The following is a 26522-nucleotide window of genomic DNA, read 5'->3' as shown; positions in this document are numbered from 1 at the left end:
TGTCATTAATCCTTCCTTTTTTTAACTTATTAAGCTCCTCTTTTAATTTTCTCCTTAAAGTTGAGTCCATTCCTTTAAGTGTATAGTACCAGAAAGTAATCTTTCTTGAACTTTTACGGCTGTATTTTAAAATATCAATCAATCAATCAATCAATCATATTTATTGAGTGCTTACTGTGTGCAGAGCACTGTACTAAGCGCTTGGGAAGTACAAGTTGGCAACATATAGAGACAGTCCCTACCCAACAGTGGGCTCACAGTCTAGAAAGGGGAGACAGAGAACAATATCTCTTGATATCTACTTCAACATTTAGACAATCTTCTGAGGGCAAAAAAATATGCATTTTAATTAACCCCCAACTAAGCATGCTCCACAATTTTGAGGTTGCCAAATGATTCCCCTAAACAATACAGCTTTCTTCTTTTGTTCAATTTGTACTGTAATATTGCAATAATATAATGGCTGGGATATTGTTTCTTTGAATGATCTGAAAAATAACTTAGCTCATCTGCATAGGTCCAGTTCAACTTTAAACTTATTGTTAAACTTGTGGTAATGTATTTTAAACATATTTAATTTCATCTGGCTATTACTCTATTTCAGTTCTATGTAATATTAACTTTATACTATAATCTGGACAGTGTCAGTTCAATTTTTATTTTTCCAATGATAATGTCTGTCTATAAATCTGCAGTTTTCTTCATTTTTTCACAGTAAGATACTTAAGTGTGCTGCTGTCATATTAGTTGATAGATATGCTGCACTTTTTTGGTTTCTGAAATTTTTTTGATATTGCAAAATCATTATATCCATTGCAATAGTAACTCAATTTTTCAGTGTAAGTCTTCTTTGTGATTGATGATCCCGTTTTTTTGCAATTTAATGTCACCCTCAGTCTCACTGTTTTGTCATGTTTTCTTACTTAGTCCACTGCTACCAAATTCTGATGGTCCTCTGCCTTCTAATGCTGTTTATTGCTGTTTCTCATCAATTGCATACAAAATGACTAAGGTTCAGATGCTTGACACATTTTAATGGTTTTGTTTAATCCAGTCCATCCATTTCCAGGAGCTTTCCCATAGATCCTCATTTTTTAAATTCCAATCACTATTTGATCTTTAATCGAAATCATCTGCTAGAGTTCCAAAATTACAGATGTGACACCTTAGGAAGGATGGTGACCTGGCCCAAATTCTGATGGTATGCAAAGTAATTAAGTGCCTCAAGGTAGAACATGTCAGGGATAGCAGTGTGTCTCCCTGCTCCAAAGCAGGCCACTTTGCACGTGCAGAGCCCTTGCTACTCCCCTTATGACATGGCATATGTGCAGTAGCCATATTTGTTTAATGATTCTTCCTCCCCTCTTCCACTGTTGCCTGAAATAAAAACGCCTCTGCCACGAGTTCTGATTTTGTTTAAACTTGTTTTCATTTAGGCAGCCAAACAAAGATGTATGGGGGTTAAATGGCACAAGGTAGGCAAAAAAGGGTAGGAACATGGGGAGCAGATAGGTGTTGGGCAGGCAGAGAAAGCCAGGGACCAGATGGGGTGGGCAGCGAAGGGTAAGGGAGCACAGAGAGTCAGAGCCCAGGCTCAGCTCCAATCCCGGAACCAGGCACAAACAGGGATATGGGGAAAGTTGACAGGGAGAGATAGAGCAAGGAACACAGGGACAACAACAGCATCAAAACATGCTAATGAGAAGGATGTGGGAGAATGAAATGCAGATTTCACATCAATCAATCAGTGGTACTTATTGAGCACTTACTGTGTACAGAGTACTGCACTAAGTTCTTGGGAGTGTACCACATAATAGAGTTGGTAGACGTGATCTTCTACTTAGATTTGCACCCTTTTCTTTCACTCCTGCCTCAGTCCCACAGTTCTTATGTACAAATTGGTAATTTAATTTATGTATTTATATTAATGTCTTTCTCCCCCTCTAGATTGTGAGCTCATAGTGGGCAGGAATGTATCTGGTATTATATTGTACTCTCCCAAGCACTTAATAAAGTGTTTTGCACACAGTAAGTGCTCAATAAATACGATTGAATGAATGCATATAATTGATTGAATGGTTGATTGATCCCTATCCACAAAGAGCTTAGAGTCTACTGAGAAAGACAGGCATTAAAATAAATTATGGATAGGATAGGTTAAGGATATGAGCATAAGTGCACAGGTGACTCAGAGGAGAAGGTGGGTACGGTAAATGAGGGCTTAGTTCAGGGAAGGTCCTCTTGGAGGAAATGTGATTTTTAGGAGAGTTTTGAAGGAAAGGGAGAGGTGGACTGTCAGATATGAAGCAGGCGGGCATTCCAGACCAGAGAGAGAACATGGGCAAAAGGTTGGTGGTGAGATTGAAGTATAGAGAGTAGCTGGGCATTAGAGGAGCTAAGTGTGTCAATTGGTTTGTAGTAGGAGATCAGTGAGGTAAGGTAGCAGGGAGAGAGCTGTTTGAGTGCCTTAAAGCCAAGTGAGTGATTGAGTGCACTTAAAAAGCAGCAAAAGGCTTTTGGACAAAGTGATCTAAAGTGATGGGGGGAAAAGTTAAAGATTTCAACCTATAGTGAGAGATTGTAGAATCTTACTGGGATGATGGAAAAGGTAATATGGTATTTTAAAAACATATAAATGGACTATTGGTTTTGAGAACTGATTTTGTAATGTGGTTTTAATTATGCCCACAGTAAGAAAAAGTTCTTTGGAGGTCTAAATTAGATTCTTAGCGATTTTGCACGTCCCTCCTCTCCCTTTCCTTCTTTATTCTCTCCTTCTTATCCTCCTCTCCCTTTTCTTTTTCTCTTCCCGTGCAACATAAAATGCATGATCTGCTTGCAGTTCCTGTTGGCTCTTCCCTGCCTGAGCTCTGCCTGGATTGTTTCAAGACAAATGTTCATTCTAGACTTAAACTGTAGTAAACATGGCTATAGAAAATTGTGTAGGTCACAGTTAAGGCTGTCATAGCTATCCTGTAATTACCTGCATACAAAGCTGTCTTGGATTGGAAAATTAGGCTACTGATAGATAATATTTTAATCATATGGCTATGGATGAACAAACCTCTAACGCCAACCTAGTCTCTGTACCTTGATCTCACCGCCGACTCTTTGTCCATGTCCTCTCTCTGGCCTGGAATGCCCTCCCGACTTGCCTTTTAAACGGAAGCACTGTGCCAGAATCATCAGTGCACATGCCCCATCAGGACAGGAACCAATGAAGAGAAAGAAAGATTATATAAAGACCTAGACAGATTCATCTCAGTGCCAATATCTGAGTGATTCCCATACTTTTGTAAGCATCCCCTTTTAGGGGGCTTCAAAGATGCAATCATTATCACTGTCTTCAAGAAGAAAGGAGAAAGATCTAACTGGAAACTATCATGGAATTTTATTGTTTTCCATTGCCAGTATGTATACACTGCTCTCCTTTGTATTTAAAACACATCACTGATGATGAAATTCACCTAAAAAACACGTGTGACTGAAAAGGCCAATCAATCAATGGTATTTATTGAGCACTACTATGTGCAGAGCACTGTACTATGTGCTTGGGAGAGTACAATACAACAGAGTTGGTAGACCCATTGCCTGCCTACAACAAGCTTACAGTTAGAGGGGGAGACAGACGTTAAGATAAATAAATAAATTAAATTACGGATCTGTACATAAGAGCTGTGGGACTTAGGGCGGGATGAATATCAAAGGCTTAAAGGGCACAGACCCAATGTGGGACCCACAATCCCAGCCACATTGTGTCCATAAAAAGACTTATCTTTGTTGTATTGTCATGTTTGATGCTTGCAATACTGAACACTGTTTTCTATTCTGTCTCCTTCTCTACTTCCTTACAAAGCTTTTGCTAAAAAGAAAAAAAACACAACATTCCTTTCTTGATAGGAGTGTGCCATGCTGGTGTGTCTCCAGCAACTGACTCCCAGTTTTCAGCTAGGATGCAGCATTGCTTGAGACTTTGTTTTACCATGACCTAAATGTGTTTCCTCTGTCCTCCTTGCTTTTGGTTTCTTTATTTCAAAACTTTATACAGCAGCTGTTTAAGCATCCTGCTGTTGCTCATTCTCTTTATGTGTCCCTCCTAGTATAGTTGTGTTGAAGTTAGCATACCTTCAATTCTAGAAAACTGACTGTTTGTTGTAATTCTGTCATGCCATTTGATGTTGAGCACAGTCCATAAATGAACCATTGCCAGTAAGATTTTAGTCGGAACCATCCTGAATCAATGCCTGAAGATCATCATTAACCATACCTTCCCAAAATCACAATACAGCTTCAGATCATAGGGAGTACAGTGAACATATCTGTTCTGTCTCAAAAAAATAAAAAAGGAAAAAGAACAACGTCAAGAGTGCAACAAAGTATTTGTAGAACTTATAAAAACATTCAACACCTTTAGGAAGCTTACACTTTGGCAACTACAAAAATCGTTTCACTGCCCTTTGTGTTTTCCCAGGGGTATCAATCAATCATTTGAATTTACTGAGTGCTTATGGTGTGCAGAGTACTATGCTAAGCACTTGGGAGAGTACAATATAACAGAGGGATAGACTGGTAAATACCTTGGGTTTTCTCCAGCTTTATTGTCAGTCTTTAGTGCTGTACCAAATCATCTGCCTGTTTCTCCTGTGCAAATGCCTCAAGAGTATAGTTGCCTACATTTAGCTGTTCTGAACTACTGTCTTAATGACCTTTAATGATGGTTGGTGCTTATTGAATTTCCCAGTGATTTGGAAACAAATTCCTACTCCAGGTTCCAGATCACTCATTGCATCTGCAACCAAAGTGGCAAAAGAATGAAGTTGAACCTAGTAATTTATTTATTTATATTATTGTCTGTATCATGGGGCAGGGAACATGTCTACCAGTCTACATCAATCAATCAATCAATCGTATTTGTTGAGCACTTACTGTGTGCAGAGCACTGTATTAAGCGCTTGGAAAGTACAAGTTGGCAACATGTAGAGACGGTCCCTACCCAACAGTGGGCTCACAGTCTAGAAGGGGGAGACAGAGAACAAAACAAAACATATTAGCAAAATAAAATAAATAGAATAGATATGTACAAGTAAAATAAATGAATAAATAGAGTAATAAATACATACAAACATATATACATATATACAGGTGCAGTGGGGAAGGGAAAGAGGTAAGGCAGGGGGGATGGAGAGGGAGAGGAGGGGGAGAAGAAGAAGGGGGCTCAGTCTGGGAAGGCCTCCTGGAGGAGGTGAGCTCTCAGTAGGCCCTTGAAGGGAGGAAGAGAGCTAGCTTGGCGGATGTGGGGAGGGAGGGCATTCCAGGCCAGGGGGATGATGTGGGCCGGGGGTCGATGGCGGGACAGGTGAGAACGAGGCATGGTGAGGAGATTAGCGGCAGAGGAGCGGAGGGTGCAGACTGGGCTGTAGAAGGAGAGAAGGGAGGTGAGGTAGGAGGGGGCAAGGTGATGGAGAGCCTTGAAGCCCAGGGTGAGGAGTTTCTGCCTGATGCGTAGGTTGATTGGTAGCCACTGGAGATTTTTGAGGAGGGGAGTAACATGCCCAGAGCGTTTCTGGACAAAGACAATCCGGGCAGCGGCGTGAAGTATGGATTGAAGTGGGGAGAGACAAGAGGATGGGAGATCGGAGAGGAGGCTGATACAGTAGTCCAGACGGGATAGGATGAGAGCTTGAACTAGCAGGGTAGCGGTTTGGATGGAGAGGAAAGGGCGGATCTTGCCAATGTTGCAGAACTGAGACCGGCAGGTTTTGGTGACGGCTTGGATATGGGGGTGAACAAGAGAGCGGAGTCGAGGATGACACCAAGGTTGTGGGCTTGTGAGACGGGAAGGATGGTAGTGCCGTCAACAGTGATGGGAAAGTCAGGGAGAGGGCAGGGTTTGGGAGGGAAGACATGGAGTTCAGTCTTGGACATGTTGAGTTTTAGGTGGCGGGCAGACATCCAGATGGAGATATCCTGAAGGCAGGAGGAGATGCGAGCCTGGAGGGAGGGGGAGAGAGCAGGGGCAGAGATGTAGATTTGGGTGTCATCAGTGTACAGATGATAGTTGAAGCCGTGGGAGCAAATGAGGTCACCAAAAGAGTGAGTGTAGATCGATAACAGAATGGGACCAAGAACTGAACCTTGAGGAACCCCCACAGTAAGGGGATGGGAGGGGGAGGAGGAGCCTGCAAAAGAGACTGAGAATGAACGACCGGAGAGATAAGAGGAGAACCAGGAGAGGACGGAGTCTGTGAAGCCAAGGTTGGATAGTCTCCTTCATGGGCTCCTCCTCTGCCTACCACACCCTAACTGTGGGGTCCCTCAAGGTTCAGTTCTGGGTCCTCTTCTATTCTCCATCTACACCCACTCCCTTGGAGAACTCATTCGGTCCCAAGGCTTCAACTACCTCTATGCAGATGACACCCAAATCTGCATCTCCAGCCCTGATCTCCCTCTCTGCAGTCTCACATTTCCTCTTGCCTTCAAGACATCTCTACTTGGATGCCCTTCTGTCACCTCAAGCTTAATTAACATCTCCAAAACAGAACTCCTTGTCTTCCCACCCAAACCCTGTCCTCCTGATTTTCCATCACTGTAGACGGCGCCACCACCCTTCCTGTCTCACAAGCCCATAACCCTGGTGTTATCCTTGACTCCTCTCTCTCATTCAACCCACATATTCAATCCATCACTAAATCCTGTTGGTCCCACCTTCACAACATCGATAAACTCTGATTCTTCTTCTCCATCCAAACTGCTACCATGTTAATACAGTCTCTTATTCTATCCTGTCTGGATTACTGCATCAGCCTCCTTGCTGACCGACCTCCCAGCCTCCTCTCTCTCCCCATTCCAGTCCATACTTTGCTCTTGAGGTCATTTTTCTACAAAAACATTCAGGACATGTCACCCCACTTCTCAGAAAACTCTAGTGTTGCCCATCCACCTCTGCATCTGACAAAAATTGCTCACCATTGGCTTTAAAGCACTCAATCACTTTGCCCCCTCCTTGCTATTCTCCCTGCTACACCCCATCCCGCACAATTCGCTTCTCTAATGCTAACCTTCTCACTGTGCCTCCATCTCATCTATCTCACCACCGACCCCTCACCCATGTCCTGCCTCTGGCCTGGAACGCCCTCCCTCCTCAAATCCGACAGACAATTACTCTCACCCCCACCCCCCCAAAGCATTAGTGAAGGCACATCTCCTCCAAGAGGCCTTCCCAGACTAAGCTCCACCTTTCTTCATCTCCCACTCCATTCTGCATCACCCTGACTTGCTCCCTTTGCTCTTCCCCCTCCCAGACCCACAGCATTTATGTACATATCTGTAATTTTATTTATTTGTATTGATGTCTGTCTCCACCCCCAGCTTGTAAATTCACCATGGGCAAGGAATGCGTCTATTTATTGTTGTACTCTCCCAAGTGCTTAGTACAGTGCTTTGCACACAGTAAGTGTTCAATGAATACAATTGAATGAATGAATACTACTACTGTCACCAGACTACTACTCCCACCACACAGCCCTACTTCAATTTGAAGGGATGTGGAAAGAGTGAGACATCTTCAGTGCTGACTCAAGCAATCATGCCATCCTGGAGAAGTTTAAAGAGCTTGGGGAATTTCTCAGTTTAACTGAATTTGTTTAGGAATTGCCATAATCCTGTCTGTTGATGTAAGATGCTTTTGGAAGATCAATGAAAAGTGAATAGAGGTCTTGGTGTTGCTCTCAGTCCTTTATCTATACCTATCCTGCTACAAAGATTATTTCTGTTGCAGCTGAATTGCAATTCAGGTTGCTCTCCATTAAAGATGTTCTTCAATATTCTACCCGGAATATTTTGGCAAGAATGTAGTGAGCAATTAAAAAAAAGGAAATGCCCTGGTAGTTTCTACAGTCTGCATTCTCATTTTCCTTCTATAATATGGTGATTATGTTGGCCTCTTCGAAATCTTGTGGCATTCATCAGTTTTCCTGAAGATTATGTTGAGGGAAGTACATGGCGATTAAATCATATAGATGCCTGCAGGCAGGTGTAGGCTATAGTAATAATTGTGGTATTTGCATTGTACTAAGCACTGGGGTAGATACAAGATAATCAGGTCCCACATGGGGTGCACAGTCTAAGTAAGAAGGGGAACAGGTTTTGAATCCCCATTTTGCAGATAAAGAAACCGAGGCACAGAGAAGTTAAGTGACTTGTCAAGTCTCGCAGCAGACAAGTGGCAGATCAGGATTAAAACCCAGGTCCCCTGACTCCTAGGTCCATGCTCTTTCCACTAAGCCAAGCTGCTCCCCTGACTGTTTATCTGTCAGTCATTTATGCCTCAGGGCAGATTTATAAGGCCAGAGACTATGTACTGTCTGGTTGTCAATCCAACACTCCGAAGAACACTCTGAAGAAGGGAGGCCTCTCCAGAAGAAGGTATAACCAGTCTCAGGCCTCTGTCCTTCATCAGGTAATTTCACTCAGGCAGTGAGTATTCTTTTATTTATGTCTGTATGTCTGTCTAGGTGCCATGGCTACTGTCACACTTTTGTGTCTACATCAGTGCCTGGGAGAATCCCATTGGTGTCTGTATTTCTGTCTATAGTTTTTTTTATGGCATTTGTTAAGCACTTACTATGTGCCAGGCACTATACTAAGCGCTGGGGTAGATACAAGCAAATCAGGTTGGACATAGTCCCTGACCCACCTAGGGCTCACAGTCGTACTTGGATCTGTGACCCTTGGATATTTAATACTCACCCCACCTCAACCCCATTGCACTTATGTACAGATCTTTAAATTATATATTATAAATTACTACTCATTTATATTAATGTCTGTCTCCCACTCTAGATTGTAAGCTTCTTATGAGCAGGAAAAGTGTCTGCTAATTCTGTTGCATTGTTCTCTCCCAAGCACTTTGTACAGTGCTCTGTACAATGTAAGTGCTTAATAAATGCAATTGATTGATCCCCATTTTTCAGATGAGGTAACTGAGGCACAGACAAGTTAAGCGACTTGCCCAAGGTCACACAGCATACAAGTGGTGTTGTCGTAATTGGAATCCAAGTTCTTCTGACTCCCAGGCCGGTGCTCTATCCACTTGGCCATGCTGCTTTTCTATGTGTTGGTAATTCTCTGTGGGTCATGTTCGTATAAGTTGTGACTCCCAGTAGTGTGAAGTATGATTTTTTTTTTTGGAGAAGCAGCTTGGTCAAGTAGAAAGAGCACAGGCCCTGTGTCAAGGAAACTGGATTAGTAAACCTGACTCTCCCCCATTCCTGCAGGGTGAACTTGGGTAGGTTACTTAAATGTATCTGTGCCTCAGTTTCTTCAACTATAAAATGGGAATTAAATACTTGTTCTCCCTCCTCCCTAGACTGTAAGCCCCATGTAGGCAAGAACTATGTCCCAAATGATTATTTTGTATTTACTCTAGTACTTGGCATATAGTAAGTGCTTAATAAATAAAACAATTACAATTATTATTTTGGTAAAATAATATATCACCTCACAGTAAAAGCTAAGTAAAGATCATTTAAAGTTGATTTAAGGAGTTTTTCTATAACTCTGATGCTTTTCAAATTCAGATTTCTTTATGTATCCTGTTGTAGCCTGTTAGTAACTCTATTACTTCCTGAAACAACACCTGTTTACCTAATGTAGTTTACCTTGATGATTTTGCCTTCTTGAACTTTCATTACTTTTTATAGTGAAAACCTTCAGCTAACTGAGAAAAAAACAAAAGTATTGAATGTTGTTACTTTACATTTTGTTGATTTATTTTATGAGTTTACTTTAAAACTTTAGTGAACAGAACACCTCATGAGATCAGGTTGAAGGGCCTAGACCCTACTCTGACGGAAAAATGTACTGTCGAAGAAAACATCATGGATTCTGTATTGTGTCAAGTGGATATATCAGAGACGTGTTTATTTCTGTGAGCACTAGTAGGGAGGGGTGGTTGACAGATAGAGTTTCCCCTGCCAATCATCATAATAATAATAATGATGGTATTTGTTTAGTGCTTAGTATATGCCAGGCACTGTAATAAGTGCTGCGGTAGATACACGCTAATCAGGCTGGACACAGTCCCTGTCCCACATGGGGCTCATAGTCTCAATCCTCCTTTTATAGATGAGGTAACTGAGGCTCAGAGAAGTGAAGTGACTTGCCCAAGCTCACACAGCTGACAAGTGGCGGATCTAGGATTAGAACCCATGACCTTCTGACTCCCAGGCCCATGCTCTATCTACTGCGCAATGTTGCTGATCCAAGATTGTCAACTCTATGCAATACAGAGTTTCCTTAGGTAAGGTAGTACCACATCTGAGCTTTGCACGCGATCAGAGGGCATGATAAATGATAGGACAGTCACTTATATGCTCTAAGAACAGGCAGCAGTATTCTTCCCACTCAGACTTCCTTGGCGGTAGGTGATAACAAGGGACAGGGGACTTGGTGCCTAACATCCTTATCATCTGGTTCCAATGGCCTTGACAGTTGAAACAAGTATGCAGTGTTCCCAGCATGTTCTAAAATTGAGTTACCCTTTGTTCACTTAAAGAAGATGGAGTTTCAAACACACAAGTTAGGGAAGTTTGCATGCTCAGCTGTACTTGTGGTTTTCCTGTTAGGAGGCAATTAAGCAGGCCTAGAGGCAAAACAGCTCAGCTGGGATTGCCTAAAGAGAAAGGGAGTAATGTAAAGCCTTGACCACTGTACTTCCATGGCACCAAATCCATCTCAGAAAAATAATGATAATAATAGTAATTATGGTATTTGTAAGCGCTATGTGCCAAGCATTGTTCTAAGCACTGAGCACTGTTCTAAGTGCTGACAGTTATCTATCCTGTAGTCCACCATTTCCTGAGTAATCCACCCCAGAGTATAACAAGAGTTTGGATTAGGTAATTTATCCTACTCAACCTTGTGGAAATTAGTCCGGTACTCAGAGTCGAAAAGAAATCAGTGTGGTCCTCAAACAGCAACACCAGATCAAGGCCATCATAATCCCTAGGCTAAATAGGCCCCTTAATCTGTAACCCCAAACCCTGACCTCACACCCATTATGTTTGCATGTTCACAACAAAGCAAACTATGTTATATTCAAAGTCGGGGTAGGGAGGCTCTCTTGAGGAAATCATCATGTATCTTAGTGGAAATTCATCTTCTCTGCTTTCCTTGAGGCAAAACACTTTAATTTATGGTCAAACATTAAGCTTCATTAAAAAATGAAAAAAAAATCAAATGGTTTGCTTTGACAAGCAGCACTAGTGTCACTTTTTATCTGAGAGCAAAAAAAAAAGTGTGGATAATAGAATCCAAGAGAAAGAAAGCAGGGAGAGAAGGTGATAAGACATGGTGGAAACAATAAGTGAGATGTTTAAGCCAAAATAAACTTGGCAGCATTATCTCAAAGTGAGAGACACTAAGAAATGCCAGCATTAAAATTCAATAGCATTATCCAGGAAATAGCTATGAAGGTGTCTGTATTCATTTGCAATTCACAGACTTTCTCAAAGCATGCCTCTGATCAGTCCTATTCCTTAGGATAATAATTATAATGGTGGTTTTGTTAAGTGCTTACTATATGCCAAGCATTGTACTAAGTGATGGCAAGATAGTGAGGCTAGAAACAGTCTCTGTCCCATCTGGGCCTTACAGTCTAAATAAGAGGGAAGAGACATTGAATCCCCATTTTACTGATGAGGAAACTGAAACACAGAAAAGTTAGGTGACTTGCCCAAGGTCACACAGTAGGCAAGTGGTAGAGCTAGGATTAGAACTCAGGTCATCTGACTCCCAGACCTATGCTCCTAGGCCATGTTGCTCCTCAATCAGTCAAGCAACAATGGTATTTACTGAGCACTCATTGTGTTTAAAACATTCATTCATTCATTCAATTGTATTTATTGAGCGCTTACTGTGTGCAGAGCACTGTACTAAGCACTTGGGAAGTACAAGTCGGCAACATATAGAGATGGTCCCTACCCAACAATGGGCTCAGTCTAGAAGGACGGGGAGACAGAAAAAAACAAAACATAAAGCATGTAGACAGGTAGTGCTTGGGAGAATATGGTACAGTAGAGTTGCTGGACATGATCCATGCCCACAAGGATCTTACAATCTAACAGGGGAGAAAGAAGTTAAAATAAATTTCAGAGAGAAGCACCCAACAGGGTATAACAACATATACACAAGTGCAAAAAGTGCAATAGAGATAGTAGACATGATTTCTGCCCTAAAGGAACTTGCAATCTAGTTGGGGAGTCAGGCACTAAAATAAATCAGGTGTTTGGAGAGCAATAGAGTATAAAGATGTGGACATAAATGCAATAGGGAGGGGGAGGAAGGGGAAGTAACCAAGTGCTTAGGTAACAAGGAAGTGTTGAAGTAGCAGTAGGGGGGAAAATAGGGTGTGGAGATGAGAGATTAATCAAGGAAGGCCTCCTGGAGAAGTAATTTCAGAAGGGCCTTGAAGATGGAAAGAGGGAATTACAGGCAGAAGGGAGGGCGTGAGCAAGATCAATAAAGGAGAATGAGGAGTGAGTTGGTTGGTGTTAGAAGAACCAAGTGTGTGGCCTGGGTTATAGTAGGATATTACTCTTTGTGGGCTGGGCATATGTCTACCAACTCTGTTATACTGTACTTTACCCAGTGCTTAGTACAGTACTCTACACACAGTAAGTGCATAATCAATGCCATTGATTGATTAGTAAGGTTAGATAGGAGTGGGAAAGCTGATTGAGTGCCTTGAAGCAAATGGTAGGAGTTTCTGCTTGATATGAAGAGGAATAGGCAATGATTGGAGGTTTTTGAGGATTGGGGAAGCATGTGCAAAACAGTGTTTCAGAAAAATGATCTGGGAAGCAGAGTGGAAAATGGACTACAGTGGGGAAAGACTGGAGGATGGGTGTTCTGCAGGAAGACTAATTCAGCCATTGGGTTGGGATATGATAAGTGCATAGACCAGTGCAGTAGCCATTTGAATGGAGAGGAAGGAATGGATTCTGGAAATGTGGTGAATGTAAAACAAACAGCATTTGATGACAGACTGAATATGGGGTCAATAGTATTTTAAAATGCCTACTGTATACAGAGCCTTATATTTAGTGCTTGGGGGACATATGGAAGAACTAAACATAAGATCCCTGCTTTTACAGCGATAACAGTCTAATGGCAAAGACCAACCTACAAAAATTGATGAAAGAACAGTTAAGAGGCTTAGAGTAGTTATAAATACTGAAGGCAAGTGGATGAATCAATCAATAATGACTTAGCCGATGATGCAAAAGCACACAAGGGAATCTGGCCTTTCCTCTCCATCCAAACTGCTACCACACTAATCCAAGCACTTATCCTATCTTGTCTTGATTGCCATATCAGCCTCCTTGCTGACCTCCCTGCCTCCTGTCTCTCCCCGCTCCAGTCCATACTTCAGTCTGCTGCCTGGATCATTTTTCTATGAACACATTCAGGACATGTTTCCCCACTCCTCAAGAGCCTCCAGTGGTTGCCCATCCACATTCACATCAAACAGAAACTCCTTACCATCAGTTTTGAAGTAATCAGTCACCTTGCTCCTTCCTTCCTACCTCACCTCACTACTCTCATACTACAACCCAGCCGGCACACTTCGCTCCTCTAATGCTAACCTACTTGAGAAGCAGCGTGGCTCAGTGGAAAGAGCCTGGGCTTTGGAGTCAGAGGTCATGGGTTCAAATCCTGGCTCCGCCAATTGTCAGCTGTGTGACTTTGGGCAAGTCACTTAACTTCTCTGGGCCTCAGTTACCTCATCTGTAAAAATGGGGATGAAGACTGTGAGCCCCCGGTGGGACAACCTGATTGCCTTGTAACCTCCTCAATCAATCAATCAATCAATCAATCGTATTTATTGAGCGCTTACTGTGTGCAGAGCACTGTACTAAGCACTTGGGAAGTACAAGTTGGCAACATATAGAGACAGTCCCTACCCAACAGTGGGCTCACAGTCTAAAAGGGGGAGACAGAGAACAAAACCAAACATACTAACAAAATAAAATAAATAGAATAGATATGTACAGGTAAAATAAATAAATAAATTAATTAATAAATAAATAAGTACAAACATATATACATATATACAGGTGCTGTGGGGAAGGGAAGGAGGTAAGATGGGGGATGGAGAAGGGGACAAGGGGGAGAGGAAGGAAGGGGCTCAGTCTGGGAAGGCCTCCTGGAGGAGGTGAGTTCTCAGTAGGGCCTTGAAGGGAGGAAGAGAGCTAACTTGGCAGATGTGCGGAGGGAGGGTATTCCAGGCCAGGGGAAGGACGTGGGCCAGGGGTTGACGGTGGGACAGGAGAGAACGAGGCACGGTGAGGAAGTTAGCAGCAGAGGAGTGGAGGGTGAGGGCTGGGCTGTAGAAAGACAGAAGGTAGGTGAGGTAGGAGGGGGCGAGGTGATGGAGAGCCTTGAAGCCGAGAGTGAGGAATTTTTGCATGATTCTTAGGCTGACAGGCAACCCCTGGAGATTTTCTGAGGAAGGGAGTGACATGCCCAGAGTGTTTCTGTATAAAGATAATTCGGGCAGCAGAGTGAAGTATAGATTGAAGCGGGGAGAGACAGGAATCCAGTTTGGATATATTGAGCTTGAGTAGCAATGGGATATCCACGTAGAAATGTCCCAGAGACAGGAGGGCATCCAGTATTGCAGAGGAGAAAAGTTGGGGCTATAAAGGATGGATTGATTAAATATCAAGGAATAGGCAACTACCAAGGCAAAACACAAAACCATACTCCCTTCTTAGAGACAGATTGCATGTCTTTAGCATGATATAAAAATCCAATTTTTTCTATAGCAAAAACAGCAGTCTGTCTTTGTTTCATGAAACAATGATACTCTCCTGGCCCTGCAGATACATTTATATTTGCAATTGCCATGAAATGGAAGGTGTGCTGCCCTGATTACAATGTAATATATTGAAACATGGTGCTAATAAGGTGCTGTATATGGAATCCCAATTATGGTTTTGCTCTTGCCCGTGGTTTCTAGGAATTAACTTTGTTTCCCTGTATTTTGGCTTAGGTTGCCAGCTGCATTTCGTAAAGAAAGGTAATTGAGTTTGTAACGACCAGGTTGACTGCACTTGGGCAATAATGAGGTACTGCTAGCTGCTGATTAAAGAGAAATTGCAAGCTGCCTATGCCCACAAATATTTGAGTTACAGTGTATGGATTTGAAAACTCAAGACGGATCTCTTCTCACTCTTTAGTTTTCTTTTTTCCCTTTAAAAGAAATGTTCTTGCTAATGGTCACTCATATTTTTTTTCACCACCACTGTAACTTAAGTTGAGTTTAACACTGGTGTGGAAAGCGGTTTGAAGTTGAGATTCCTTGAATGAAATTCCTCTGCTCTGGTGGGTTTGATTTGTTTAGCTGATAGTTCTCCTAACATACAAGGAAATCAGTTTTCACACCATCCAATCACACTACTGGTTTGTTTATCTTGGCCCTAGCCTTTGTTTTCCTAGAAGAGTTGGGATTTAGGAGTGGGGAAAAATGGGGAAAGTAATAGACCATTTTGCATTGAGGTGGGAGAGAATGAGTCTAATTTCCTGGTTGTTGGTCTATAAGTAAATGTATATTCTGTGTCCAGGGGGGTCTACTTTGCAAATTCAATATGGATCAGCCTGGCCTTCTGCACCAGGGCCTGAGTTTATTATCACACCTGTAGAAAAGCACTCAATGGTATTTGAGTCCTTACTGGGTGCAAAGCATAGTAAATGCTTGCTGTGGGCAAAATGCACAGATTTTGCCTACATTTATACAGTTACCCAATTACATCGGTTGGGGAGAGTTTTTTACACATTCATCAGCTTTTGCCCCTGCTAAAGACAGGATCTCAGTAGTTCATTTCCCAGGTTCCTAAGCCTCATGGCTTTTCACACCTTCTCATTTTTCACCTGGCACTAAGGGATGTGGGGTTGATATAGGGAGAGTATAACAGAGTGGAGGATTGGGGGAGGGGTTCTGGATGTGCAGAAAATGACGTGGTAAGAGGCCCAGTTGACTTACATGGGGCTTGGAATCTGGGTGTTGCCAGTCAACAGATCCAGTCTGAATGCTTACAAAGAAGAGCTGTGTGGAATGGGAGGGACACTGTTACAGGCTTAGGAGGAGGCTGTTGGTTCCTTGAAATGGCTTGCCAAGGGAGGAAGTTGAAAAGAGCCCACGAAAGCCTTCTTGTCTCTGGATCAGGAGAAATTGACTTGCCAAGAGAGTTTGATTAGACATTATGAAGAACTTCCTGTCTGGTTCGTTGTTGTCAAAGTAATCAAACCTTGAAACAGGCTCCCTGGGGAGAATGTGATGCCTCCATCCCTGAAGTCCTTTGAAAAGAGGAAAAAAACACATCTGGAAACAAAACTTCTCCTGGATCATTTAGGCAATCACCTTTCTAGTGGCAGGGCCTGTACCAAGTTATCTCCTCAGAATCCTTACAGTCCTTAGTTGTTTATTCATTCCATAATGTTTAATTGAGGGCCTATTGTGTAGAGTGAGCATGGCTCTGATATCAACTCTGCAAGTAGGGGAACAGAGCTGGAACTGTGTCAAAAATGATGAAGTTTCTGACCGAAGAACCGGGAACAGGTATCCTGAAAAATAACTAATGAGAGTGCTGGCTTCTCAGGCAATCCACCTGCTAGGTTTGGCCCTAAAGCACAGCACTGGTGCTATGCTAACTCTGTTATATTGTATTCTCCCAAGCACTTAATGCAGTAAGCACACAGTAGGCACTCAAATGCAATTGTTTGATTCTCTGATCATTTGTGTAATAAATGGGCTCTAAGGGTAAAAAAAAATTTGAAGGCACTTTGCAATGTATTGAGCTCCTGCTCCCTGCTTGATGACTACATTCTGTGCTTCTGTGGGAACATGATTGGCAGGGATGAGAGAGTGTGAGTGTGAACCATGATAATAATATTTGTGTTACCATATGCCAAGCACTGTACTAGGCACTGGAGCAGATACATGATAATCAGGTTGGACACAGTCCCATATGAGGATCATAGCCAAGCTAGGAGGGAGACCAGGGATTATAATCAAGACCCCTGTGGAGGTTCTTGGTCCTGAAATCTGAGGAGCAAGACTCATTCATTCATTCATTCAATCACATTTATTGAGTGCTTACTGTGTGCAGAGCACTGTACTAAGCACTTTGGAAGTACAAGTTGGCAACATACAGAGATGGCCCCTACCCAACAATGGGCTCACAGTCTAGAAGGGGGAAACAGTCTACTGTCTCATCTACTGTTCTCAACAGAAGACTCCTTCCTCATCATTTTTTTTCAAGGCAGGGAAGCATAATAGGCACTTGTGTCCAGTAGAAGTGAGAGACTTGGTCCCTGCTCTGGAGGAACTATCTAATGGGGGGAGACAGGCGGATACAAATTGCATACCCAGAATGGGGATTGACTGATTATAGACACAGTGGGTCAGGAGAGATGGCAGGGTAGAAGTGGATGGGACATAAATAAGGAAGAAGAAGGAAGAAAAAGTTGTGGGGCTCCAGGAATACCTGGGTATGGCCCTTCTCTGAGGGCCTGGGTGTGATTTATGCCTGAGCTGTGACTGCCAGTTAAAAGCTCTGGAAGGGGGTAGTCAATGGATATCTGTGCCCCAATTTCTTTCTGGCACTCTGCAGGGTTTTGCTTTGTGGTATACAGTCAGGCTCGTGTTCTTGTTGGCCTAGAACTTCCTTTTAATTCAGACCAGAATGGAAAGCACTAAAAATGGAAATGGTCCTAAACACAAATCTGATGGCTTGGCATTATGATTACAACAGTGCCCTAGAAAGACTATGGTCATGAGCTCGGCTCTCAAAGCAAGGGATTGTGTCACAGAGTATGTTTGGTCTCTGGGGCCTTCTCTTTTCCTTCCCCTACCTTTACTCTTTCCTTCTCTTTCTTTTCTGTTGAAGTCAGCACTGTCATACTGACCCATGCTGTGTGTGTGATGGGGAAGAGGAAAGCTCTCTCTCTTTTGGGGGTCCTTGGCAGGAGCTGGGCAATCTGCAGGCCGGGGAGGTCCCTGAGTCCCGGATCAACAGCCTCGGCCCACTTGCTCGCCTGCAGCCACTGTCTGGTGTCATTCCTAATCCCCTAAACAGAGAGGCCTTCTGGGTCCCACTTCCTGCATATTGCTTCAAAAAGCGGGAGTCGGGGGATGGGGAAGGGGAGCTCGTTCGCTCTCCAAACCGAGCGGCACGGATCGCCTTCCAGCCTGGCCCGCATCACCCCGCTTCACCCCGCTAACAGAGGGGTGCTACAGCGTCTCTGGCAAGGGATCTGAGGTTTCTGGGTGCCTAGTCCCTTCCCTTCTCCAGACGCCCGAAGGGGCTGGTCTGGCGGCCTGGCCGCGGCTGGAAGTTATTAGTAGTGATTGACGGGACCGCCACGGGGGGTGTAGGAAGGGCAGATTTATCCAGCCTTCGCCTGGGCCCGACAGCGGAGTCTAAAAACTTTTTTTTTCTCCCGTGGTCCCTCCCCCCAGCCCGTTCCCAAGGCGGGCGACCCCTCCCCTCCCTTCTTTTCCCTTCCCTCCTTCTCTCCCTCCGTCTGTAGCCGCAGGCCGGGACAGCGCACCCGGTGAGTGAGCCACCCCAACTCCCCCCCACGCCGCCGCCCAGCCTGGCCCGGCAGGGATGGACGGACGGACAGACTGAGCAGAGCGAGCCCCAGGACGGACAACGGGAGTAAGCGGTGAGTGCCGGGATGTGGGCGCGGAGCCCGGACGGGACGGGACGGACCGGGAGCGCCGCCGAATCCCGCACTAATTGCGGGGTCTCCCCCCTCCAGCAGCCTGGGTACCTCGGCCGCCGCTGCCAATGGTTCTAGTGTGTGAAGCCCCCCTCTCCGCAAAAAAGGGGGGGAGCGGATGGACACCTCCACCGCGCCAGCTCTCTGTATCGATCCCCGTTGAGCGAGCAAACACCAACACCTCTCCAGCCGCTGGCAAATCTCTTTCCCGAGACCCCCACCGCCCTATCGCTCCCAAGCGCCTGTCCCCATCGGCGGGGGACGTGAAGGGAGCCCGTTAGGGGCCGGGACCATTTTCTCTCGGTTCCCACGTTTGGGAGTGCAACTTCTCCAAGCCAGCACAGCCGCCAGCTAACGTTGCAACCTAGAGAGCCACCCTACAGCGGGGCCTTCCCCCCGCCCTCTCCACCTTTATTCATCAGCTGTGAGAGAGAGAGAGAGAGAGAGAGAGAGAGAGAGAGTTCCGATGAAAAATAAAACACCCAAAGAAACTTCTCTCAATTTTTTTTTGTATAAGAGGGTGATAGAGCGCGACGCACTTAACACACACATCCATTCACACACATTCACTGTTGCACACCCACACCAGTCCCCAGATGCTTCCCTGTAATTTCTGCTTTGTGCAAAACAGTGCCTTGGGTGGAGACCGACCCCTAACTGCGTTTGTGGAATAGTGGGTGTTGGAGGCCCCGGTCCTATTTAATGTTGGATATGTTTGGGAATTTCTGTTGGCAACGACACTCAGTTTTTGTTAAAGCTGTTCTCCAAATTCTCCTGGCTCCTTCGCCTGGGGTGTGAGCCTAATCTGAGTTCTCTAAAGGAGATGGAGAGCCAGCCAAGGTCACAGTGAAAGCTCAGTTGTTTCCTGAGTCTTTGCTGGCTTTTTTTCAGGAAGGGTACCTTCTTCAATCCCCTGGATGCAGAGGCCCTGGGGAGAGGGCTGGGAAAGCAGAGAGGCATACATCCGAGCATAGGCTGGGTTGCTCTATGGATTAGGGGAGAGAGTTTTCCTCTTTCTTCTCATAAGGAACTTCTCTGACCTGCTTAAATTGGGATGCCTCAGTCAGCTGACCTGCCTCTCTTTCCAGCACTTCACTAATCACCTCCCCACCCCTTCCCGTTCCTTACTGTAATTTGAGGGGAGGGAGAGGGGAAGATGAAGTTGAAAAATAGGTGTGGGTAGGGCTCAGGCTGCAATTAAGCAGGCACAGATTGGACCACTTGCTGCATGGTATTCACATTTTCTGGATCTGGGTAGTGATCATTTGATCTTTGAGCCATTTGGACAAGAGAGGGAGATAGAGTCCTTGCTTTAATCATGATTTCCCCTCTCCTCCTGTCAGTTCCTCCATACTTAGACATTCTGCAGCCTCTTGGAAGAACTACCCTGGTCTTATCTTGTTCCAACCCCTGCTCCTAGATTGCCCTTGAGTGGGATCAGACTCAGCCTGGTTTGCCTCAAGCTGTGGTGACAGAGACAGTTCTACCTCTTTCTGATTCACTGGGATAGAGGTTCATGGGGTGGGGGAATCTGTTGCTCTGAAGTAAGATCATTTACCTCTCGCTGGGCTTTAGGAAACTGGGAGATGGGAAAGTGAGGAAGGAAGACGACATTTTGCAACCATTAAGAAATGAAACTATAGCGAGAGTTAGTATCAATGGGTGGGCTGGAGAATGTAGACTTGAATTGGCAGAGAGTTGATTATGGAATTCTTGCTCCAAGGTCAGCCCTCTGGACTTGGTGCTGGTGCAGAGTAGATGATTTTCTTTTTGCTGGACAGTTCCCTAGTGACGCTGGACTAGCTGTAGCTGTGAAAGGAGTAGCAGCATGAAAGTCACTACTATGAAATCTAGCCCTTTGTGTTTGTTTGGGTTATGGAGCCTACAATAGGAGGATTAGAATGCTGTTAGAGCCTGCTGTGTGGACTGATTTTTATGAATGGGGTGGAAGGGGTGGCAGCTGAGCCATCAGAATGGATGCCAGAAGCATAGCCTGCTGAGGATGCCCTGAAAAACACTTTAGATGATTGTCAGAGCAGTAATCAAGAACCATAGTTGGTTTTTTTTAATTCCATTTCTTTTTCATGTTCTGAAGGTTTATGAAGCTCTCCTCTTTGAGATTTGCATTATTGCTTGAAGAAAACTGACATGCAGTCATTGTTCTCATTCCTTCTGAGAGGATTTTTCCACACTGATCAACTTACCTGTTAACTTTTACAGTGACTAGCTCCTGCTGTCAATATCTCTTAGCTTCTGGGACTAGGTGAACATTTTTCTGGTGGGGTGGGAGTGGAAGGTACTGTTTTCTGGAAGAGACGATGATGCTACCAAGTTATAAAATTTTACTTAGGCATGTGATGAAGCAAGGTGACAGTCCTGCCATTTGATGTTCAGTATGGCTCATAGGTGACCCTGGTGAAACTATTTCAAATGTTGGCTATGCCTTAGTAACCAGGCATTTTTTATATCCTGTTGGAAGCTCCTGAGGTATGCACATAAGATATTCAAATAATTATCAATTGCCTCACAGGTTTGGAAACAGTGCTACAGATTAACAGTAAGATGGAAGAAAACTGAGGTGTCACCAAATTCTGGACCTAGGTAGCGTATTGTCCAATGATACATACAATGACAAAGAAGTAGTATATTGAATCAAATAGGCTAGCATGGCTTTTGGGAAATTGACAAACCAGGATTGAGGTAAGGTCATCAAGCTTCATAGCAATTTGCAGGTCCCTAAAGCTTTAGTGGTGTCAAACGTTCTAAAAGTGGCTCACATGGGGAAGCAGCATGGCTCAGTGGAAAGAGCACGGGCTTTGGAGTCAGAGGTCATTTGTTCAAATCCCAGCTCCACCAATTGTCAGCTGTGTGACTTTGGGCAAGTCACTTAACTTCTCTGTGCCTGTTACCTCATCTGTAAAATGGGGATTAAGACTGTGAGCCCCCCGTGGGACAACCTGATCACCTTGTAACCTCCCCAGTGCTTAGAACAGTGCTTTGCACATAGCAAGTGCTTAATAAATGCCATTATTATTATTATTATCATTATTATTAAAAGTACATGTCATAAATGCTAATATCCAACATTGGCAAGTCAATGCAGCCTCTAAGTTTTAATGGATTTGATGAGAACAAGTAACTTACTAGTTCTCTTACCTCTCTGGCTGATCCTTCTCAGTCTCTTTAGCTGAGGCTGCCTCTGTCTCCCACTCACTAACTATAGGTGCCCTAAAAGCTTAGCCACCTTCTCTTTACACTCACTCCATTGGAGAGCTCATCCCCACCCACTGTTTGTAACTATCACCTCTATGTAGATGGCTCCCAAATCTACCTCACTAGCCATGCCCCCTGCAATCTCACATTTCCTTCTACCTTTAGGACATTGCTACATTAATGTCCCACTAACACATCAATTTCAATATGTCCTAAACAGAACTCTTCATCTTTGCTGTGAAATCCTCATTTCCACCCAAAGTTTCCCATCACAGTTGGCAACACTGCCCCCACCAATCTCTCAGGTCCATAATCTTAACTCCTTAGCTCTGCACCCAACTTCTTGTTCAAGCCCCATATTCAGTCTGCCAACTAAATCTTTCTGGTTTTTCCTACACACTATTTCCCGAATCTACCCCTTCCTCTCCAACCAAACGGCCACTACACTGGTTCAGGCCCTTGTCACATTCCACTAGAATGTGATAGATACCACTAAAGGGGATAGTTAAAGCAGTGGGAGGGGATAAGCTCTCCAATGGAGTGAGTGTAAAGAGAAGAAGGCCTAGAACTAAGCTTTTTGGGGCACCTACGGTTAGAGAGGGGGAGGCGAAGGCAGTCTCAGTTTAGGAGACTGAGAAGGATCAGCCAGAGAGATAAGAGAACTAGAAAGTTACTTGTTCTCATCAAAGCCTTTAAAACTAAGAGGCTGCATTGATTTGCCAGTGTTGGGTATTGACTACTGCGTCAGCCTCTTCATTGGTTTCCTGTTTCCAGTCCCCACCCTCTCCAGTCCATATTTCAGTCTGCTCCCCAAATCACTTTTCTAAAATGTTCATGTCTCTCTGCTCAAAAACCTCTGACTTTTCCTCTCTGCATCAAGTGGAAACTCCTTTCCACTGATATTTTTAAGGCACTCAACCAGCTTTCTCATTCTTGCTTACCCACTTTCTTCTCCCAATACACCAAGCTTTCACTCTTTCTTCCTTTTAAGCCAACCTATTCACTGTGCCTTATTCTTGTCTCTCCCACTGCCATCTTGCTTACTTTCTCCCCCCGTCCCCTTCATATCTGTCAGACCACAGCTCTCCCCAACTTCAAAGCCCTTCTGAAACCACTTCTCCAGGAGGCTTCCCCTCATTGATTTCTAATCTCCCCACTTTACTCATTTCCCCCATTCCCTGCTCAGTTGCCGCTACAGCACTTTTGCATCATCTGAGCATTGAAGTTCTCACAAAACCCCTATTGCACTTATGTACATATCTTTTAGAGTCTATTACTTTCTGTAGTTGCTATTCATTATAGTGTCTGTTTCCTCCACTAGACTGTAAACTCCTTGAGAAGAAGAATCATGTATACTCATTCATTCAATCATATTTATTGAGCACTTACCATCTGCAGAGCACTGTACTAAGTGCTTGGGAAGTACAAGTTGGGAACATATAGAGACGGTCCCTACCCAACAACAGGCTCACAGTCTAGAAGGGGAGAAAGACAACAAAACAAAATAAAATAAATAGAATAGTGGATATGTACAAGTAAAACAGAGTAATAAATCTGTACAAACATATATACAGGTGCTGTGGGGAGGGGAGGGGGAGAGGAAGGAGGGGGGCTCAGTCTGGGAAGTATATTTTATTTTACTCTCACAAGTGCCTAGTACAGTGCTCTACACACAGTAGGGATTGATTGTCCAACAAACTATGCAAACATGGTTAAGATGATTCTTGGAGGAGCTATTGGAGTATTTTGGGTATTTGTAGGCTAGAGCTACCTACTTCTGCTAAAGTTTGGTGCTTGGCAAAGACCCAATGTTGATATTGACTGTAATATTTGTTAAACAGTTACAATTTGCCAAGCACTGTAAATGCTGGGGTAGATAGAAGTTAATCAGGTTAGACATAATCCCTGTCTCACATGGGGTTCACAGCCTAAGGGGGGGGAGAAGTATTTATTCCCCATTTTACAGATGATGAAACTGAGGCATGGATAAATTCAGTGACTTGTGCAAGGTCACACTAGAACCTTAGGCCTTTGAGGACTGGCTTTTTTTTAAATGGCATTTATTAAGCGCTTACTATGTGCAAAGCACTGTTCTAAGCACTGGGGAGGTTATAAGGTGATCAAGTTGTCCCACGGAGGGCTCACAGTCCCCATTTTACAGATGAGGTAACTGAGGCACAGAGAAGTTAAGGGAGTTGCCCAAAGTCACACAGCCGATAAGTGGCGGAGTCTGAATTTGAACCCATGACCTCTGACTCCAAAGCCTGTGCTCTTTCCACCGAGCCACGCTGGCTTTTAATCCATCATGTCAACTGTGCCCCTGCTCTTTCTCAGTACTGGAGCTAGGCTCCTCGAGATCACTGCTGTAAGAAGCATGTAGTAGCAGCAGCAGCAGCACTCACTGAGTGCCCACTTAGTGCTTTGTACTAGACACTTAAGTGCCATGTTCCCCATCAACAAGGAGCTCACACTCTAATGGGGAAGACAGTTATAGAATAGTAATGATAATAATTGTGGTAATTGTCAAGCACTGGGTAACAGACAAGATAATCAGCTCAGATACAATCCCTGTCCCTCACAGTGCTCACAATTTAAGTAGGAAAGAGAACAAGTATTGAATCCCCATTATGCAGATGAGGTAACTGAGGCACAGATAAGTTAAGCTTCTGGACTGTGAGCCTGTTGTTGGGTAGGGACTGTATATGGTGCCAAATTGTACTTTCCAGGCACTTGATACAGTGCTCTGCACACACTAAGTTACTCAATAAATACAATTGAATGAATTAAGTGACTTGCCCAAGATCACGCAGCAGGCATGTGGCAGAGCTGGGATTAGAACCCAGGTCCTCTTGACTCCCAGGCCCGTGCTCTTTCCACAAGGCCTAGAGTGATCAAAATGAAATCAATGAGCATGAGCAGACATTTAAACATGAGTGCTAAGGAAGTAGTTAAGTTCATAAGTACTGGAGCTGGCTGAAATGATGAGGATGATGATGCTGGGAAATCAGGGATAGCTGGTTGGAGGAGGTGGGGTTTGAAACTGGGAAGAACTGTGATTTGATGTGGGGATGGGAGGGAGTTCCAAAATGGGGGAACTTGGGTACTTTCACCTCTCACTGCCATTGCACTTATATTCATAGCTTTATACTCTATTGCTTCCCCTAAATGTAATTTATTTTAGTGTCTGTCTTCTCCCACTAGACTGAAAGCTCCTCCAAGACAGGACCCATGTCTACTATCTCTATTGTACTCTTTCAAGTGCTTAGTACAGTGCTCTGCACAAAGTAAGACTCACTAAATACTACTGATACTGTTGATGCTCACCCATTCCAAGTGAAGATGTCCTGGAGGCAAGAGGAGATGTGGTACTGCAGGTCAGATGGGAGATCAGGACTAGAGAGATAGATTTGGGAGTCATTCACATAGAGCTGGTAGTTGAAGCTATGTGAATGGATGAGCTCCCAGAGAAAGTGAGTGTAAACAGAGCTTTGGGGGATGTCATAGTAGTGACAGGTTCTGATGGGCTGCAGCAAATGTGTATTTGGAAGAGGAGCAAGAGGTCTAAAGGCTGCTGACCACTGAAAGTTGGGTTGAAGTGATCCATTTCAACCCTCTTGCCCTTTCTTCTTCCCAGTCTATAACCATCTTCCATCCTGATTCAGTTCTCAGGTCGAAGATGACAGCAGTCTCCAGCAGTCTTGGCCTCACTGTTCTGCTGCATGAGTGACATCCCGGTGCATTCATTGAGACAAGTCCCACAATCCTTGAAAAAAACTACATTCAGGGTTGGTACAGTGCTCTGCACACAGTAAGTGCTCAGTAAATAGCACTGATTGATGCTACATTACACTTGAGTAACCATGTCCCATTCCACCCATCCACCACCATCCTCCCAGAGATGAGGTTGTCTATATAAGCATCTGCGTGATGTAGTTGGAAAGAGTATGGGCCTGGGAGTCAGAGGACCTGGGGTCTCTGTCACTTGCTTGCTGTGTGACCTTGGGCAAATCACTTAACTTCTCTGTGCCTCAGTTTTCTCATCTGTAAAATGGGAATTCAGAACCTGTTCTTCTTCTACCTTAGTCTGTGAGCCACATGTACAGGGATGGTGTCCAACCTGATTATCTTGTATCTACCCTAGGATTTATAAATAAAACATATAAAATGAACATATTATTATTAGGGTCCAGTCAATTTTGGACTGTACACATACCAGGACCCTAGAGGGGCCTAAGTTCAGCTGAACTGGATTCTAGACTTTCAACCAGGGCAGGCCTGTAATATAAGCCAGGTGGATTATTTCACTGCTTGAGAAAGGTGGACATTCCTGATTTAGAAAAAAAAGACTACTCTTTACCCAACCTAGACTGATTTTTGTGAGCTGCTAGGTGTTGTCAGAAATAGGGAGAAGGAATCCAGGGGCACTTTTTTTCTCTTAACTGTCTGTGTAGAGCCTAACTTTTCTCATTTCTTGCCCTATCCCCCTAATTGGGGACTGGGAGATCCACACACATATTCTC

General features: G+C 44.0%; 1 protein-coding gene across 1 annotated transcript in view; it reads left to right on the top strand.

Annotated features, from left to right (window-relative positions):
- The first annotated feature begins 18539 nt into the window (after positions 1 to 18539).
- The window catches only part of FBLN2 (fibulin 2), a 207322-nt gene continuing 199339 nt past the window's right edge, over positions 18540 to 26522 (top strand). The window contains exon 1 of the mRNA XM_038740258.1: positions 18540 to 18732. The gene's annotated coding sequence lies outside the window, so the exon portion shown is untranslated. The remainder of the gene's footprint in view (positions 18733 to 26522) is intronic.

The sequence above is a fragment of the Tachyglossus aculeatus genome, chromosome X1, assembly GCF_015852505.1.
Source record: "Tachyglossus aculeatus isolate mTacAcu1 chromosome X1, mTacAcu1.pri, whole genome shotgun sequence".
NCBI classification, from domain to species: domain Eukaryota; kingdom Metazoa; phylum Chordata; class Mammalia; order Monotremata; family Tachyglossidae; genus Tachyglossus; species Tachyglossus aculeatus.
The sequence above is the reverse complement of the archived record's forward strand: the minus strand, read 5'-3'. Positions and strand labels throughout refer to the sequence as shown.